The following is a 19,934-nucleotide window of genomic DNA, read 5'->3' as shown; positions in this document are numbered from 1 at the left end:
AACTTTTATCTGCAAGACAGTTGCTAAAAAGGTAGAAACTGAAGCAGATATGAGCATGGAAAACCTGTTTTTGCAGGAATCGGACAGACTGAGGCCACTTCTTGGACAGCTGCCATGTGCAGGCAGCTCAGCAATATTCTTTAGCTCTGTCTACCCCCCCACCCCCGAGGTGACTGGCCAGAGAGCTTGAAATATGTCGGCGATAGAGAGTAAGAGGAAATTAAGCCCTCCTGCTTTCTGCATCCCCCTTGGGGCTGAATGAGAAGAATATAAGAATAAATCCTGTTGACTTGCTAACTTTCTTGAAGGTGAGTGACCAGAGCAGTGAAATGGGAAGGTTTTTCTATGCCCTGGCAACATCTGATTATTTACAGTTGGCTTGTCTCAACAGTTTTGAAGGAGATTAAACATCCTGGTTCAAAGAACTTAATGCAGCAGCAAGACATGATGATGTATGCTAAATGGAAACAAGGGGGGTTTGATAGCTGTGCAATATATAAACAATAAATCCTGGAAAGCAGCGACAAAGGAAAGGATCTGGGTTCATAATGTGGAAAATACATTCTGATTACAGTGCTGCAACTGGTTCTCCTTGTGTGGAAAGCCTCTCAACAAGAAGACTTAGGGCAATGTTCCCCAACTTGATGCCCTCCAAGTCTTTTGGACTTCAGTTCCCATCAGTCCAGGCCAGCATGGCTAACGACAAGAAATTCTGGGAGATGCATTCCAAACTACCTGGAGGGGACCAGGCTGGGGAAAGCTGGCATAAAGTCTTTTAGCACAAGCAAAAATCTGCAGTTCAGTTTGACATAGATTGACTGTGCCTCAAAGTACAATGAACTGATGCAGTCGGCACTGGATGGTGGGTGTCTGTCATACACTAATTGCTCACAGATGCAGAGCTGAATTGTGATAGAATCTGCACTCGCTACTATGCTTTCCCAGTGCATTTAAGAAGTCACACACTTTGGCAGGTGTTTATCTATAATATAGATTCTACATAGATGATCCCTAAAGGACAGTATAATAACCACATTTCAAAGATGGGCATGTGTGAGATCTATCCGTAGGCTACTGTAGCCAAACTAGATATTACACACAAATGTGGTTTTTGTTTTATTTTTTTAAAAGGCTGATGGCCACTTTGTTTCTTGAAAAACAACTTCAGGAGCAGGTGATTTCGAGTAGAGAAGTGGTGGGGGTATACTTGCCATTTTTCTGCTCCAAATCATGCCCCACCAAGCTGCTCTCCCTCTTGCTGGCTTCCAAGACCCATGTTTACTCCTGCAAACATGCACATGGACGTAGCTGGGGAGGGGGGAGATCTGGAATGCAAAAACACCCTCTCCTTGCTGCTGCTTCTCTGTTCTAATTTGATCCCCGCCCCCCTTGAGCTGTTCTAAATTGCTCCCCTCCATTTGTATGTAACCTCACTGTAATCTGGCCCTGAGTGTGTATCCATTACATATCCACTGGACATTGTATATCTACTTACTGTGCAAACCGCCACCATCATGGGTATGATTGGGGTCAGTGAACTTGTTTCTCTGTTTACCACCCTTAAGGGCTCCTAAAGTCTGCTTCTTTTGGCTACCTCACCTAATGGCTAGGCTGCCTCTGAAAACCAATGAAGGCTATGACCCCTGGAAGGGTCCCTGGGTCTGACCTCAGAGAAGGATATCTGATCTCACAAACCCCCTCCCAGCCACTACAGAAACATCCATGGCCCTTGTTTCTCTGAAGTTGGAGTTCTGACAGCAGAAGAGGCAAAAGGGGAGTGGGTGTTCCTTGGGCAGATCAGGGACAGATGGAGAGAAGGCGATGGATCCACAGGAAGTCATAAAGTGGGGGGAGGATGTGGGGGGAAGAAAACACTGTTCCTCCCTGACCCTGCCAGAACAACCCCAATAAGTCTTTCGATAAGGCAGTTTCTCTGCCTTCGCATCTCTACCCCCCCACCCCCCAATAGGATTGCTCCGTTGGGCTGTAGTCCTATACCTTCCTGGGAGCAAGTCCTATTAAACTCAGTGTGGCTTATTTCTGAATAAGGATGTACAGGATTGTGCAGTACATTTGTAGTATAGATTAGCTCCCCCATGCGACAGAATCAGAAGCTGGAAGCTGGAAAGCATAAAAAAAATCAGACCCATGGTCACCAGTGATGTGGCAGGGTGTGTAGAAGGAAGAGGGAACATGGAGAGATAAGAAATGATTGCTGCTTCTCACCACTAGGCATGCTTGCTTCCAGCCACTCTCATTGACAAGGATTAAAATTCTCCCCTCCTCACTGTTACTTGCCCTTGTTCTTCATCTACAGCACACTTTTTTTCCAGGGCCACATACATCTTTTCTCCTCATTTTTCCCTTTTGTGTTAGTGTTGTGCTTAGGTGCAATGGATTAACTGTATACTGTCCCAGTAAGTAAAGTCCCGCCTCTAGCCCCCCCCCCCGACTTTCCTCTGACTACTAGTAGGAAACCTGCTGCAAACCCGCATTAAGCCTTGCCAGGGAGGTGTATGTTGTTCAGTCGTTAAGTCGTGTCCAACTCTTCATGACCCTATGTACCAGAGCACACCAGGCCTTCCTGTCCTCTGCTCTATCCTGGAGCGTGCTCAAGTTCATGTTCATTGCATCAGTGATGCTAGCACCCTGTTAAACTTGTTAGTTAACGACATATGCCTGGAGCCTGAATCTAGTAGCCAATCTACATACAACAAGATTCCTGAGCAGTGAACAATAAAAGAAAGCAGAATCAAAATACAGAATTAAATTATTTAAAATCAGATTATAACAATTGGGGCTGTGCACCACTTTGGTTCTGGATCTGAATTCCAAACTGAAATGGGGTGATTCAGGCTGAATTGGTCCAGATCCGAATCAGATCTGAATTGGGTCAGATCGAAGCGAATTGATTCAGATCTATTTGGACTGATCGGGATCTGAAGCCCAGACAGCCTGTCTGGGAAATGTAAATATTTTCTTACAATTAGGCAAGGGGAGAGGAGGAGTTGAGAGGGGAAACTGAGCCTTGGCAACTGACATCTCTAGCTGCCAATAGGGCTGAACCTTTAACCCAGCAGTCTCCAATCACAGTGGTGGAGGTGGAGGTGGGGGTGTATATAACAGGAGATTCTGCTTTTGTTTTCCAGTGTGAGAGAGAGAGTGGGTAGAAGTGTAGGAGGAGAGTTCTTTATTGCTGAGTGTTTGTTGGATAGTGTTAGTGTAGCTTTACTTGTTTATTCTTCCCAGCACCCAGCCCTTCTCAATTCCATTTCTTAGTCTTCCTTTTCCCTTAAATCCTTCTTCTAGATTCTTCACACACACCCTTTCTCTTCTAGTTGTTGGTCTTCAGTTTGTTTCCTTGCTTTGTTTACTGCTTGTTCTTTGCCCCCACCACCGCCCTGCGGCCTTCTCAATTACTATTCCTTCCCTTCCCATTTTTCAACTCTTCATTTATATTCTTATAAGAAACATAACAAAATACCAAAACCCCCACCCCCTTTTCTCTTCTGCTAGTCTTTAGATAGATAGTTGGTATTAGTGTTAATTCCCTTCCCCACCCCCCTTAGCTTGTGAAGGTAGTTTTGTAGTCAGACCATTTCAGCTCAGCACCAAACCTGAGTCAAGGTTTGGAAAAATGAGTCTTTATGCTTCCTGTTGACTATCATTGGATTTATTTATTTTTTAAAAAAACTAACTTTTTCTCTTGGTCAGAACTAGATGATCATTTCAGGCATAGTAGCTCCCAAAAAGGGGATTATACCTGCCCAATGTCAGAAAAATAGGTGGTTTATGTTTTGGTTTTCTTTTAAAGGGAACTGCCAGTAACATTTTTATTACTTGGAAGAACTGAATAAACATTTCAGAATTCATTGTCCCATCAGAGGATATCATGTCTCCAAATTTCAGAATTATAGCCACAAGGACTTTTGTGCAAGGGTGGCCTTGACATTTTGAGGTCTCCAAAAGAGGACATATTTCTCTCCTTATTTTCCTTGTGGACCATTGTTCTGAAAATTACAGACAGCCTAGAGTTGTCCCTACGTAAGAAACCAGCAAAGTTTCAGAAGGATAGGTGCAGCAGTTCATGTGGAAGGGGAGTTCTCCAAGGGAGTGATTTGCTTTCCCTTCACCCCTTCCCCAGTAGTTTTTTTGGGTAAATTTATGTTTCCCAGGCAAGAAACCAGCAAAGTTTCTGAAGGATATACCTGCATGCAAATTTAGAATGACTGCAATTTATTTACATTTCACCAATATAAACAGCAGGGGAGCATGGGTGGTAAGGTGCTATTGCACTCATGTCCTACTTGTGGGTTTCCCCGTGGGCATCTGCTTGGCCACTGTGTGAACAGAATACTGGACTAGATGGAGCTTGGTCTGATGCAGCATGGCTCTTCTTAAGTTCTTAAATACAGAGTGCCTCTGAGTATATGCAGAATGCTTTTCTTTCACCACTGAGCACTTACATTCTCCCCTCACCAGTTCTCTTCCCCTCTGTGCAACCATCTCTCCTCATCCTACCATCCTCCAGCAACTCATCATAAAAATAGATGTCTTGTTTTGTGCAACTCCTCTCTACCGCCTCCTTGTCATGCACAAGCTCTCAGTGTATCCTCCTCCGCATAACTTCATTTGTGCCACGACTTCACCAAGTTTCAGCCAATGAGCCTGTTTTCAAAACCAGGGCTCATTTATGGAGAAACTCTGAGCATGCACTAAGTGCCTTTCCCTCACCACTGAAGCTAGAGTTCATGCAAAATGGAAAAAAGCACACACAAATGACAAAACATGCATAGGACTGAGCTGAAAGGGCAGTCAATTCATTAAATGGAATTGGGTAGGCACTGTATTAAGCAGTACCATGCTCACAACTCAGGACTTATTTCTGAATAAACATGCAGAACATCAAGGTGCAAACCTCCCTGCAAAAGTACTCGTGCTGGAATCCTATGCACACTTTCCTGAAGGTAAGCCTCATTAAACATAATGGGGCTTCTGAGTAGGCATACATAGGATTATATAAATGAGCAGTATTTATCTTCCCGCCACTTTAAAAAACAAACCCCAAACTCCTATTTTTATTAAAGCTTTCTGTTCATAGGAACATGGGAAGCTGCCTTATACTGAGTCAGACCCTGGGTCCATGTAGTGCAGTATTGTTGACACCGAGTGGCAGCAGCAGCTCTCCCGAGTTTCAGGCAAGATTCTTTGGTAGCCTTACCTGGAGATGCTGGGGATTGAACCCAGGACCTTCTGCATGCTAAGCATGTGCTCTACCACTGAGCTACAGCCCTTCCTATTGCTGGATAACAGCAGCTGACAAACAAAACAGCCCCAGATTTGTTTCTCTGCAACCATGTGAACCCACTCTTCTCAAAGACTTGAGTGAGAAGGAGAAAACGAACCCTCTTGTCTGTTTGTATAAAGTCAAATACAGTTCAGAACTTCTCTTGCCCACCGAAGAGAATTCCCTTTAAGAATTCCCCAAGATATGCTCTGGGTGGAATAAAGAAGAGAAAGGAAGAACAGGATGGGGGAGGGAAGAAGAAAAGAAGAACGGTGACTGGAAATGGCGGGTGGGGTAGAGAGAATTCCCTAAGCCAAGTGGCTCCTTTCAGAGAGGTAGTACTTCAAAGAAATTTAGCCGGCTGTGGAGGGTTTGTAAGGATTTGTTGTTGTTCAGTCGTTAAGTCGTGTCCGACTCTTCATGACCCCATGGACCATAGCACGCCAGGTCTTCCTGTCCTCCGCTGTCTCCCGGAGTGTGCTCAAGTTCATGTTCATTGCATCGGTGATGCTATCTAGCCATCTCATCCTCTGCCGTCCCCTTCTCCTTTTGCCTTCACTCTTTCCCAGCATCAGGGTCTTTTCCAGTGTTTTCTCTTCGCATTAGGTGGCCAAAATATTTGAGCTTCACCTACAGTATCTGTCCTTCCAGTGAGCACTCAGGGTTGATTTCCTTTAGGATGGACTGATTTGACCTCCTTGCAGTCCAGGGGACTCGTAAGAGTCTTCTCCAGCACCACAGTTCGAAAGCATCAATTCTTCGGCGCTCAGCCTTCCTTATAGTCCAGCTCTCACAGCCATACATTACTACTGGGAAAACCATAGCTTTGATTAGACAGACCTTTGTCGGCAAGGTGATGTCTCTGCTTCTTACTATGCTGTCTAGGTGTGCCATAGCTTTCCTCCCAAGGAGCAAGCGTCTTTTAATTTCATGGCTACAGTCACCGTCTGCGGTGATCTTGGAGCATGCACTTAAATGAACTTTATGAGGTGGGGTGGCGGAGGGCTTTTTCTAGCTTTTTTTTAAACTGCAGAACCTGTTTAAAAGCCTTAGCAGTTCCTTGATCATGACTCCACATAGTCCTAACCCTCCCTTTGGGATTATTTGAGTCCTACAGGTATTTTGGAGAAATTAAAGGGGGGGGGTGAGAAAGAGGTTTGTGGAGGCTGATTGGATCCTTTGCTGTACTGAAGCTACTAAACTTCTGCAGAATCTAAAGGTTCCACTTTGGGGCAGTAAAATCAGGTGCTGTGTGAAATACCAGTATTTCACATGAAGGTCTTTCTTCCCTTCCTTCTCCCTCTTCAAAATGTTATTGCAATGCAAGCAAGCTCCCAAAAGTGGGTGAGTAAGCGTAAAAAATAGGGGGAGAGGGTTTTTCTTCACCTCAAAATAAAGCTACCCCAGAGATTAGGGATAGTGATCTCCTAATGGTCACCATAAATACCTTCTGATTAGGATCTATAATCCCCTGTGTGGCTTGGCAGTTTTTACTTATTGTTTTAGTCTTTGAGGAAAGGAAATTTTACGCATGGCTAGCACAAAAGTCACTGGACCCAACTGTCTGAAATTTGGCAAGTTCCATCACCTCCATAAGGGCTGCTAGGTCTCCAAATTTCATGTATTTATCATAAAAACTAAAAAAAAGTTATGGACATTTATGTTTTCCAATGCAAGTCAATGGGAAAATGTAAAATCTGAATAATCTGGATTTCCCAATCTTGATTTGGATCTGAGGTGTGAATTGGGTTGGATCAGGTCTGAATTAATCAGAGGTGGATTGGGGTCCAATCAGAAGCTCCTAGTCGGCCTCCGAATTGGGTTGGGGGTTCATGCACAGCCCTAATAACAATAAAGTGTGGGTGATCAATCAGGGAAGGATTGTTTAAATGAAAATACCTACAGCAGGTGCCGAAAACAAGACCACGTCGGTGCCTGCCTGACATCAGCAGGCAGGGAGTTCCACAGAGAAGGATCCAGGACCCTGAAGGCTCTAGTCTGAGTGGACTCCAAAAAGACTGCAGATCCTTGCAGAACCACTCCTGTAATATTTTTACTAACAAATGCAAAAATTAGTTTTAAAAACTAATTAGTCTTAAATTTTGCAAATTTAATTACTCTAGACAAGAGTAATTTGTATAATTTATTCTAGAGGTAGGCAGATGTCACGCTTTTCAGATCTACTGTTGCTTCCCCCCCCCCCACAACCCCAAGATCCACCAATCAGTCAGGTACAAAAGACATATACTTAGATGTGAAGAAGAGGGTGCCTCTGAGCATGTTCTGAGTTATTTATTTTCAGTACCAGCACTGATCTGAGCTCACTGTCCTTTCAACCAAAAGTCTGCTCCTGGTTACTCCAAGCTTTCTTCATTTCAGCAGACTAATTTAGGTGGTAAAAGACATTTTGTTGTTGCTATTGTTAAACAATTGGGAGCCAGAAACCCTTGGCAATCTTCAGCAAACCACCTAGAAATCTGCCAGCAGTTCCCAATCTACCTTCTGCCTACCCCTGATGTGGTCTGATGGCAGATTTAGCTTTGGTGAGCACAAAGAAGTGGATAGAGTTCAGCACAGAACTCTGGCGCGCTTATTTTTTCTCCATGTATCTGCAGGAAGACTAATAAAACACAGCATGTTCTGCAGTCTTGTGGTACGTATGTGTCACAGCCCTAACTCTTTGCTCCAAAAGGTGGGAGAAGTAATTAGGTGGTAGCTATTTTAATACTGATCTTGACTAATAAGGCTGGAAATTGGTTGAAAATGGAGGCTGATTGGCAAATTGGAAGAAAACATTCATTACATGAGTTTTCAAAAGAAAAGGAAGGAGTGGGAGTTATGTAATGAGGAACATGGACCTGAACAAACTTTTAAAAGAGTGATGTTTGAATTTCAAATGATTGTCAGTGGATGGTCTTGTGACTTGGGTATCAAGAGGTCTCTCTTTCCCTTCTCCCACATACAGTTCAGCAGGGGTGGGCAACTTGGAACCCTCCAGGTGTTTTTGCCTACAACTCCCATCAGCTGAAGCCAACACAGTCAATGCTGAGGGATGAAGGGAGTAGTGCAAAATAGTATGTCAGCTAACATGCTACCAATGGCCATGCTGGCTGGGGATAATGGGAGTTATACTCCAACACATCTGGCGGGCACCAGGTTGGGGAAGGCTGCTCTACTGCTTCAGTGAAACCACCAGGTTTATTTATTTATTATATTTTTAATCCAAACAATAACCAAGCAGTTAAAAGACTAAAATGCTATAGAAACAGTTAAAAATATAAAATATAATACAAACATTTAAAAGAATACAGTATAATATAAACACAACAGGAATAGATAAAACAGCCATAGAAATCTAGAACTAGGTCTCTAAAATTCCTGGGAGAAAAGAAAGCTCTCTGCCTGGTGCCAAAAAAATAATGAAGCGGGCCTCAGAGGCAAACCTCTTTGAGGAATTCATTCCGTAACCACGTCCACAGTTAAGAAGGCCCTCTCTCATGTAGCCACCTGCCTAGCTTCCTTCAGCGGGGGGCACCTGGAGAAGAGTCCCTGAAGACGACCTAAGCCTCCGAACAGGTACATATGGGAGGAGATGTTCCATTAGATACTGTGGTCCCAAGATGTTTAGAGCTTGAAGGTCAACACCAACACTTTGAATTGGGCTCAGAAATGGGTGGGAAGCCGGTATAGCTGATGAAGCACTAGCATCCCGTGATCGTATCAGCCAATCCCAGTTAGTTCAAATCAGAGCAGCTAGGTTACTACCTGAAGTTTCCGAACCGTCTTTAAAGGTAGCCCCATGTACAATGCATTACACAGTAATCCAAACAGGTGATTACCAGAGCGTGGACAACTGTTGAGATAGGGTCACAGCTGGTCTATCAACCTAAGCTGATAAAAGGCACTCCTGGCCACCAAGGCCACCTGGCCCTCAAGTGACAATGATGGGTCCAGGAACATCCTCAAGCTGCTCTTTCAGGGGGAGTGCAGCCCGCATCCCACAGGATAGGCTCTTATGCTCCCGTTTTTTCCTGACTTACAGTGCAATCCTATACATGTCTACTCAGAAGTAAGTCTCATTGAGTTCATGGGGTTTACTCCTAGATAACCATGTACAGGACTGTAGTTTTTATTTGGTAGAAACTAGTAGAGCTGTGCACTGCTTCCATTCTGGATCCAAATTCCAAACTGAAGCGGGATGATTCCAACCAAATCAGAACTGGATCCAGATTGGCCCAAAGTGGTCCAAAGTTGGTCGGGTCAATCCAAATCGCTTTGGATTGCTTCGGACCTCTCCAGATGATTCTCAAGGCCAGACAGCTTGTCTGGGAAAGTAACAATTTGTTTAAGATTAGGAGAGGGGAGGAGTTGGGGGGGGGACTGAGACTTGGCAAGTGAAATCTCTAGTTGCCAGTAGGGCTGAACTTTTAATCCAGTAGTCTCCTATCACAGTGGTGGAGGAGGGGGTGTATATAACAGGAGATTCTGCTTTCGTTTCCCAGTGTGAGAGAGAATTGGTAGAAGGAGGAGAGTTCTTTATTACTGGATCATGCTAGCGCAGCAGTTCCCAGTACCTACCCAGCCCTTCTCAGTTCCATTTCTTAGTCTTCCCTTTCCCTTAAATCCTTCTTCTAGCTTCTTTAAACACACACACACACACACACACACACACACACACACTCTTTCTCTTCTAGTTGTTAGGTTTCAGTTTGTTTCCTTGTTTTGTTTACTGCTTGTTCTTTGGTTCCGCCACCCCTGCCCTTCTCAATTCCTTTCCTTCCTATTTTCCAACTCTTCATCTATATTCTTATTAAAAGACAAAAAATCTTCTGATCTGTTAGGCTTTAGATAGATAGATAGATAGATAGATAGATAGATAGATGATAGATAGCATTAATGTTACTTCCTTTCCCGAAATCCCTTAGCTTGTGTAGGTAGCTTTTCTTCTGTATCTGCTTTTCTTTTGGTCTCGTGTGTCTGTGTGTGTGCCGTGTGAGTACACCATACACATTACTATGCACACGCAGACAGTGTCTGGCCAAAGCAGTAGGTACATAGTCCTATATATATTGTGCAGCAAATCACTATACACAATACACACATGAACCATCTTTGGGGTACCATCACCCATGCTGCTGCTCTTGGCAGGGACAGAGGTGGGTGGAGGAGAGGTGCTGGTGAGACCAGCAGCACCAGTAGCCAGGCTGGCCCGAACTAGTCAGAGCAGTGCCTGGAGGTCAGGGTTTCAGGAGGTAGGTGCTGAGTTCAGTGTGACTTACTCCTGGGTAATGTGTATTGGAGCCAAAGACAGATTTAACTTTTTTCAGTTAAATTCAGTCCTTAATGAGGCGCTTCAGGTCATTCAGTGAAGCTGAATAGTGGCAGATTCAGGACAAAAGGAAAGTACTATTTGTACTTCAAAAAAGCCTACGCCAGAGATTAGGGATAGTGACCACCTAATTGGCACTTTAAACACTTCCTAATTAGGATCTCTAATCCCCTGTGTGGCTTGACTGTTGTTGTTTTTTACCTTTTGTTTTAGTTTTTGAGAAAAGGAAATTTATGCATGGCTAGCACAAATGCCACTGGACCTAACTGTCTGAAATTTGGCAGATTCAGTCAACTCTATAGGGGCTGCCATGCCACCAAATTCCATGCACTTATGTGGAAATACAAAAAAATATATAACTATTTGACAGATTTTCTTGGAAAAAAAACGAATTTTACCTGTGGCTAGAACAAAAGCCACTGGACCTAACTGTCTGAAATTTGGCAGGTTCAATCACCTCCATAGGGGCATCCAGGTCTCCACATTTCATGTACTGATCATAAAAACTAAAAAAAAAAAAAAAAACAGGGCTATTTCTGATTTCCAGTGTAAGTCTATGGGAAAATGCAAAACCAAATAATTAGAATGTCTGAATTTTGCTTCAGATCCAGAGTCCGAAGCAGGTTGAAGTGGATCTGAGCCAAATTTGAAGCTCCAAATCGGCCTCCAAAGTGGGTCGGTGGGTGGGTCTGTGAACAGCCCTAGAAACTAGTTATCAACTTAAGGTGATCTAGTGTGATACTCCTCAATTGGTGAATGGACACATTCTAAAAGGCATATTCTATCCAGGATAAAAATGTACTTTTGTCTCATGGTGGGAGAGAGAAAGAGAGCTGGCCCAGCTAGTGGCTGGAAAAACAAAATGAAAAAGCACCCAAGGAAAGCATTGTCTTAATGACTCTGTGTTAAAGATGCAAAAGGAAATAAGCTTTATGCACTGGAAAGAATGGAAGGGGAATAGAAAAAGAGACTAATGTGGCACCACTAGGAGCTTTATAATGATAAGGAATCACAGGAAAAAGCAGAGACGCACAGGCATAACATGAATTGCAATTAACAAGAGCTTTTAACATTAGCAAGAAGAAGTTGCAAAGGCACATTAGAGGAAGATGAAGGAGAGTGTGCAGGGGAATAGTACCAGAAACCTCTGTACCTCATTTCTCAAATGTTCTGAGTACGTTCGGGGAACCAAACGGGAGTGCTATTTATATCAGCCTATACACTGGTGGTGCACCCCTCCATATTGGAAGTCATTCACTGAATTCAGCTGTTCAGCAGGATTGGAGCATGGCTTCCTGGGGTTTGGGGACTGCTCTGACACACTTATTCACACCATCAGGGGTGTTGCTAGGCCTGGGCCCATGGGGTTCTGACCCTGAATCTATTTCCCACAGCCCTGGATTTATTCCCCAGAGTCCTAAGTGTCCATTGGTGCCAATTGAAGGTTTTTCCTCAGCTTAATTGCCATTCGCGGCAATTTTCAAGGGGAATTGCAGCTGGGAAGATGCAAGGTGCCCTGAAATCCCAGCTGTATGGCAATTCAGCTTTTTCTTTTTTTAACATTGGTGCTAATGGGAGAATTTTCCAAAGCTTACCTTCCATCCGGAGCGGGATTTCCAGGAGGATCACAGTTGGGTTACCCTCCCCCCATATGCCCAGTGGGCCCCCCAGATCCCCCTCAACATGGCAGTTAAGCTTAGAAAAAACCTTCCTTTGATATCTGTGGGAAAATTGGTCCCCAAGTCTAAGTGCCTAGCACCACCAGTGCACACCATCTTGCATTCAGAATCCACATGCTTGCTGGGCATTATGGGAGTTGTAGTCCAACACATCTGGAGGGCACCGGGTTTATTATTTATTTATTATTTATTTATTTCCCTGGGTTGGGGAAATCTGCTGTGCACAGAAAAGGACAAGCAAGATCCCTACCCAATATGATGCCCAGGTGGCAGGTTGATCTGCCGCTTCCATTTGTGTACTAAAGCTCAGAACCTGAGGGTACAGAAAGCCCCCAGCAGGGAGAGCCTTAGATTAGCCTTCCCCAGACTGGCCCCCTCCAGATGTGTTGACTGCAATTCCCATCATCCCCAGCCAGTATGGCCAGAGTTAGAATCATAGAATAGTAGGGTTGGAAGGGGCCTACAAGGCCATCAAGCCCAACCCCCTGCTCAATGCAGGAATCCAAGTCAGAGCATCCCTGACAGATGGCTGTCCAGCCTCGTCTTGAACGCCTCCAGTGTGGGAGAGCCCACCACCTCCCGAAGTCATTGGTTCCATTGTCATATTGCTCTAACAGCCAGGAAGTTTTTCCTGATGTTCAGCCAGAATCTGGCTTCCTGTCACTTGAGCCCATTATTCCGTGTCCTGCACTCTGGGATGATCGAGAAGAGATCCTGGCCTTCTTCTCTGTGACAGCCTTTCAAGTACTTGAAGAGCGCTATCCTATCTCCCCTCAGTCTTCTCTTCTCAAGGCTAAACGTGCCCATTTCTTCCTGTCTCTCCTCATAGAGCTGGGTTTCCAGCCCCCTGATCATCTTCGCTGCCCACCTCTGCACCCTCTCCAGCTCGTCTGCATCCTTCTTAAAGTGCAGTGCCCAGAACTGGACACAGTACACATCTGATGGGCACCAAGTTAGGGGAAGATCCCTTAGATGATGATAGTTTAGATAACAGGCAGGATCTTATGTACTTTTTCCAGCGGTACCATTCAGTCCTACTACAGAAACCTAAGTATGGCACACTTCCTTCTTTAAGCGAGGTGATGACTCTCAGTGACTTCTTTGCTTTTATCTATCTCTGCATCTCAGTTGAAGATCACCACACTGCAGGGCAACCTATTCATTTGAAAACAATAAAGAAGTTTGTGGCAGCAGAAGACAAATGGAATCTGTTACTCTTTCAGGTGCCACAAGACTCTCTCTTGTTTTTCTTGCAACAGACTAATATGGCTATCCCTCCGGGAGTTGTTCATGGAAGAAAAATTAATTAAACATATATCCTACTCTTACGGAAGATTTTAAGTAGTCTCTGAGACTTACCAGGTTCATATCCAGCTTAGCTTTATGCATACTACAGCATCAAGTGCACCCAGACTACTCATTGCACCTTGAGTAACCTGTTAATGTGAATATAACTCAGGTTTGGAAATAGCTTCTCCCTGGTCACCTGTGGTGAGTGAAAGTTGCTTTCAGGTGACCAAGCAAGGAAGTCTAGCAAAAATTGTGGTCTCCTCCCCACCCCCCAGCAAACTACAAATAACTAACAAAGATATGTTTGGGTTCTTGGGTAGTAACTTTTGTGGCCTTATTTGCAAGAGTGATGTGTTATATTGAGGCACAATGAATTAACTGTGTACTGTCCCTTTAAATACAGTCCAGCTTCTTTCCCCTCTCTCCCTTGGACTAGGAGAAGCTCTGCTGCAGGCTTGTGCTAAAAGCTCTGCTAGGAAGTTGCATTTAACCTTTTAAAGGGTAAAACTCAACATGAGTGCGTTAACCAACACTTGCCACCATTTTGTCTAGAAACTGGAGGTGGGAGGGGGACTCTACTTTAAATGTCAGATCGAGTGTGCGGGGAGGGGAGCAAAATCACGTCACCTTGTTGTGCATGGCTGTTTTCAGCCATTTCCCCTCACCCGGCCACCAGTAGTGGAGGGAAGCAGGCCTAAGGGGGGAAAGGCAGGAAAGGGGGGGTTGATGTCTCTCTCTTTTCCTACTTGTTCTGTCCTGTTTGATATGAGAAGTGCAGACATACACATGGCTGGCCCTACCATTGGACAGAGTGAGGCAGTTGCTTCAGGCAGCAGATGCTGGGAGGTGGCAGCAAGGTGTTGGAGGAGAGCTGTGTATGCTATGCGGCCTGGCCTGCACTCCCTAAGCTAGTCTGCCGCCTTCCAGTATGGCGGAGGATGCCATTGGCAGTGTCAAAGAAAGATTCAACTGCCAGTCCAGTCAGCTTTTGTGCATGGAATAGGAGGGGGAGCCATCTTGTGCTTCATTTCAGGCAGCAAAATGTCTTGGGCCAGCCCTAGACATACACGTTTATTTATTTTATTTATTTAAAATATTTCTGGGCCACCTTTCAGGGCAGAAACCCGCCCAAGGCGGCTTACAACAATAAAAAACATAAAAACAATTAAAGTATTAAAAGTGATAAAAAATATAAAAACAATAAAACCAACAACGATGTTAACAGCAGCAACAGCAACAATAGCAGTCATATCAAGAGAAGGCAAAGGTAAAATAATATGTTTTCAAGGCCTTCTTAAAAGTCTGCAATGACGGAGCATGGCAGACCTCCGATGGCAGCTTGTTCCAAAGGTGTGGGGCCACTGCAGAGAAGGCCCTCTCACATGTGGCCACCTGACTGCTGTCATGGGTGGGCAAATGACAAGAAAGGGCCTCTCTTTCTTGTCTTAAAGTGTGGGCAGGCTGATATGGGTGAAGGCGGTCCTTCAAATAACTTGGTCCCAAACTGTGCAAGGCTTTAAAGGTCAAAACCAGGACTTTGAATTGGGCTTGGAAATACACTGGTAACCAGTGCAGCTGGCGCAATACAGGTGTTACGTGATCGAATAGCTTCGCCCCCACCAATGCTTGGGTGGCCGCATTCTGCACAGGCTGGAGTTTCTGAACCGTCTTCAAAGGCAGCCCCACGTATAGCGCATTACAGTAGTCCAGCCTGGACATGACTAGTGTGTGGATGTCTGACGAAAGGTCCGTCCTCTCCAGACAGGGCCGCAGTTGGCATACCAGCCTAAGCTGGTAAAAAGCACGCCTGGACACCGCAGCCACCTGGGCTTCCCCAGTTAGCTCAGAGTCCAGGAGGACTCCCAGACTGCACACGTGGTCTTTCGGGCGGAGCACAACCCCATCTAAGACCAGTTGTAAACCTCCATCCGAAGTAGTTGGTTTCCCAACCCACAGTACCTCCGTCTTGTCTGGATTAAGTTTCAGCTTGTTCACCCTCATCCACCCCAAAACAGCCTCCATACACACACACACACACACACACACACACACACCAAGGAGGGCATCACATGTTTGATAAACATGCATTTGTCTTGTTTGGCCCAGAATCAATTAACTTATCATCACCAGTGCAGAGGTTGAAACCACAGCCGAGATTCTGTAGAGATCACAGTTGATATAGCCTGCATGAGCTAGGACAGCAAAGCAGTTTCGTAATTTTGTGAAGTGAGTCCCAGGCCTCCACTTTCTCTTTCCTACAGTGAATCTCCTTGATAGCTGCCTCACTTGCCCCCTGCAGCAGCCCACCAGACCTTCTCCAATACCTGCACTCACACCCAGACCACCTCCAAATTTAGGGCATGTGACCAGAAAACCTTCTGTTTAAAAATATCATGGTGTCGTGACAACAAGGGCACTGCATGTTACTCTTAGGAAAACAGTGTTTGGTTTGTTCAAGCAGTGACATAATACCTATGCTAAATGGATGCATGCATAATCAAAAAGGGATTAAAAAATGCCAAGGAAATTAATCTGTTCTGAAGAATCCCTGATCATCCATTACTTGCAGTCACCTTGAGCAAATCTCTCAGCTCCAGCTCTCCTGTTTATAAATGGGAGTAATAGAGATGTTATTGGCATGTCTGCAATAATTAACTTGGCCTGCAATCCTTTTAAACTGAAATTTGAGGGTTAAAGCAGACAGAAGTTCCATTTTCTCCTGTAGTTCTGAAATAACTTAATGTCCAAGTGCTCTGTTTATGAGATCCCATGCATCTTCACTCAGAAGTTAAGTCCCAACGTAACTAAATTATGCATCAACTTGCAAAATGGCTATATTTGAAGAGAACTTTATGCTGGTTAAAAAAGCACAAAAGCAGAGTTGAAAGCTCTTTTTTGAGTTTACTGATATGTATTATAGTCCTCCAGGAGCAGAGTTGGCTTGCCTGATTCCGTGCCTCTGAAGAGGCAACCTGCAAGCATCATGAACCGCAGCAGTGGACGGGGGCACGCACACACACTTCTCCAGAGCCCTTAATCATGTACGCTGTCCCCCCTTTTGTGCTGCTCCCCACCCTTTCTCCCACCTAAGTTATTGGCTGGCAATTCTGACAGAAGACGAAGGGTTTACAGGGAGGGTCAACATAGGTTAGCCATCTGTCCTGGTTTGTCCTGGACAAGTCCCATTCTTGAGTGGGTGGGTGCGTGGAGTTTGAGAATCTCTGGGAAGCCCTGTGTTGCAAACTGGAGGCGGTTGTGTCTGGCTTTTCTGCCTGCAATTGGCACTATCTAAAATATATTTTTGCATTGTCTCTTTTTTAGTATTTGTGGTTGGCAGCCACAAATGCAAAGCCACCTGAAATAAATGGGATTTCTCCTTCATGAGACTACATAGGCTGCTTCATCTCCTAAAATTTAAACATAGCTACCTTCTAGTCCTCATGATTGTGGTAAGAAGACTGAATATGTTCAAGTCATAAGCTCTGCAGCTCATTATTCCTCCCCTTGGCTCTTAGTCCATTATCCCCCCACTCCTACTGCCTCTCCTCTAACATTGTGTCCGCTCTTTCCTTGGCCTCTCCCATCCCAATACTTGCTAAAATATTCTGATCCCCCCCCCCAAATATACAAAGTGGTTGGCATAATTACTAACTCCAATCACTGCCAGTAGTCTTGAACTACCAAGGAAACACAGCAGCCCCTCCAACCACAGTTTGGCTACTTCTGATAAGGTACACATAGGCAAAGCATCTGCACACCCATGATTTGAGGGTGGGGATCAGATATGCTTTGCTGGTTTCAGCATATCCAACCCCTGCAAATCAGACAAATACTGGTGTTTTGGCCCAAGCTGTTCCTGCACTTGAAATGCAGATGGGACTGGGGCCTGTGGAGGCATATCACAGCAAAATGAGAGCTGGTTTCCCCTGGTGCAATTCCATGACCCTCCAAGAATGTTTAGATGAAGGAATTGCATGGCTGGAAAGTGTGGGCACGGGAAGGAACATTATAATTGACTCATCTGGTGCCTACATATAGATCAGAGGTGAACAACACACAGCCTGAAGGCCACAGGTGGCCCCCACTGCCCCAGAAAACTTTTAAATCTCTCCCTAGCATCCGTAGCAGCTACAGAGCACCCGAACAGGCAAATTTAACTTGTTTGTGAACGAACAGATGAGAGCAGGGGTGTGTGAGTAAGAGAGAGAAAAGATCACCATCACCCCTCTCTGTGTGTGTGTGTGAGAGAGAGAGAGAGAGAGAGCGCGAGCGCGCACACGCGTGAGAGAGTATTCACACACACCCTTCACACCCCATCCATCTGTACAGCTGAGCACGGGGGTGGGGGTGGGGAGCAGATAAAAAATAAAGGTATCTTTTCACCATTGCTCAATTGTTCCAGGCTGATCAACTGAGTAGTGCAGCAGAGGCTTAACCCTTCCCTCCCCTGCAGTCCTGAGGATCACTCCCTTGCAGTGCTATTAAGCTTTTTCCTAAGTTTTGAAGCAGCGTGTAGGTAGGGTGATTTTCACCAGGACTTTAGGGGCGAAGAAAGTATTAAACCTCTTCCTCACAGACACACCCATGCTGCTCAGCAGGGAACAGAAAAGAGGCTGAAGCCATGTCCCCCTCTTCCAGCTGCACAGGTGATCAGTGGGAAGAGACACTGAAGGTTGCTTATAATTAGACAGCAGGCAGTGTGTGACCTGTGGGCAATTGGTTGCCCACCTCTGAACTAGAGTTAGAAACCAAGGGCACATTTCTGGGAGACTATGGATATTAACCAAAGAATGTCAATATTGCCTGCAGAATGTACAAAATGCAGTTGGGATATGAACATTCCCAAGGCCTGCTAGAGATTATGCATGTTGACCAGGAAATCTGCACAACTCCCTCTTCATGGACAGATTATGTGCACTTTCCCCATGGGGCATGGTGAATATTCACAGTGGCCAGTTGTTCTGCACATTAACCATTTAAATCACATTACCGCAATATTTATTTTACTTATTTATTTATTTCATTTCTGTACTGCCCAATAGCTGAAGCTGTCTGGGCAGTTCACAAAAATTAAAACCACGAAGTACAACATAAAACAATATAAAATATGAAAGCTTAAAACACACACACACACAATTTGTATACCACCTTCATCAAAAATTGATTCTAGGGCAAAATAGAGGAGGCAGTTGGCAAAGGGCAGCAGCAGATGATTTTAGAGCACAGGCAGGTCGATATGAGAGTGGGCACTCCTTCAATCACCTGGCTTGGGACAGGGATGGCCTGGCTTGAACCATGGACTTCTAGCCCGGATCGCAGGCTCTTTGCCTATACATTTCACCAGCTCTTGCTTTGGGGGTGGAGGCAGGTTAAGTGAAAGCAAACAGACCCATCCCTGCATTCACTTGAGTGCTGAATCAGGGCACCGTGCTGGCACTTGCAGGCTTCTCCGCCCACAGAGATTTCAAATGCCATTTGAGCATTTCTAAGCTCTGCTGCCACCCAGACCTACCAGGTCGCTTCAGCCCATGCTGGTCCTTTATGGTTCACATGGCCAGCAGGGACTGGTGTGTATGCTCTGCAGTCCACAGGGAGGGTTCTCTGAACAGGGAGGGTTGTTGTCTCATGGAATATTTATTTATTTATTTGTTTGTTTCATTTCTATACCGCCCAATAGCTGAAGCTCTCTGGGCGGTTCACAAAAATTAAAACCAAACGGCACGCAGTAAAACAATTTAAAATATATAGAACATTAAAACCACAATATAACAATACAACCACAATAAAACCTAGCAGCAGTGCAGGAATTTAAAATACAGATTTAAAATAGCAAAGCTAAAAGTCTAGAAAGCTAAAATGCTAAAATGCCTGGGAAAATAAAAAGGTCTTCGCCTGGCGCCGAAAGGAATACAATGTAGGTGCCAGGCGAACCTCACTAGGGAGCTCATTCCACAGCCAGGGTGCCACAGCAGAAAAAGCCCTCCTCCTAGTAGCCACCCGCCTCACTTCCTTTGGCAGGAGCTCAGGGAGAAGGGCTGCTGAGGATTATCTTAAGGTCCAGGCAGGCACATATGGGAGGAGGCGATCCTTCAGATAACCTGGCCCTAAGCCATTAAGGGCTTTAAATGTTAATACCAGCACTTTGAATCGGGCCCGGAAATGGACTGAAAATGGATACCAGCTTTTGCCCAGGATGTTTTCTGGGCTCCTAGCTCTGCACTATTTACAAAGAATGTGCTAACTGAGAATTTCTAAAGCAAACAAATTTGCACCTTTCCCAAGAATTTAGGAAATCTGTCTAAATCTCCTGTGTTTACCTGAGGTTTAACCTAATCCCTAGTCTCAACAG

The sequence above is a fragment of the Heloderma suspectum genome, chromosome 2, assembly GCF_057233095.1.
Source record: "Heloderma suspectum isolate Gila_16-S chromosome 2, 16-S_ref, whole genome shotgun sequence".
NCBI lineage: Eukaryota > Metazoa > Chordata > Lepidosauria > Squamata > Helodermatidae > Heloderma > Heloderma suspectum.
Note: the sequence above shows the minus strand (reverse complement) of the source record.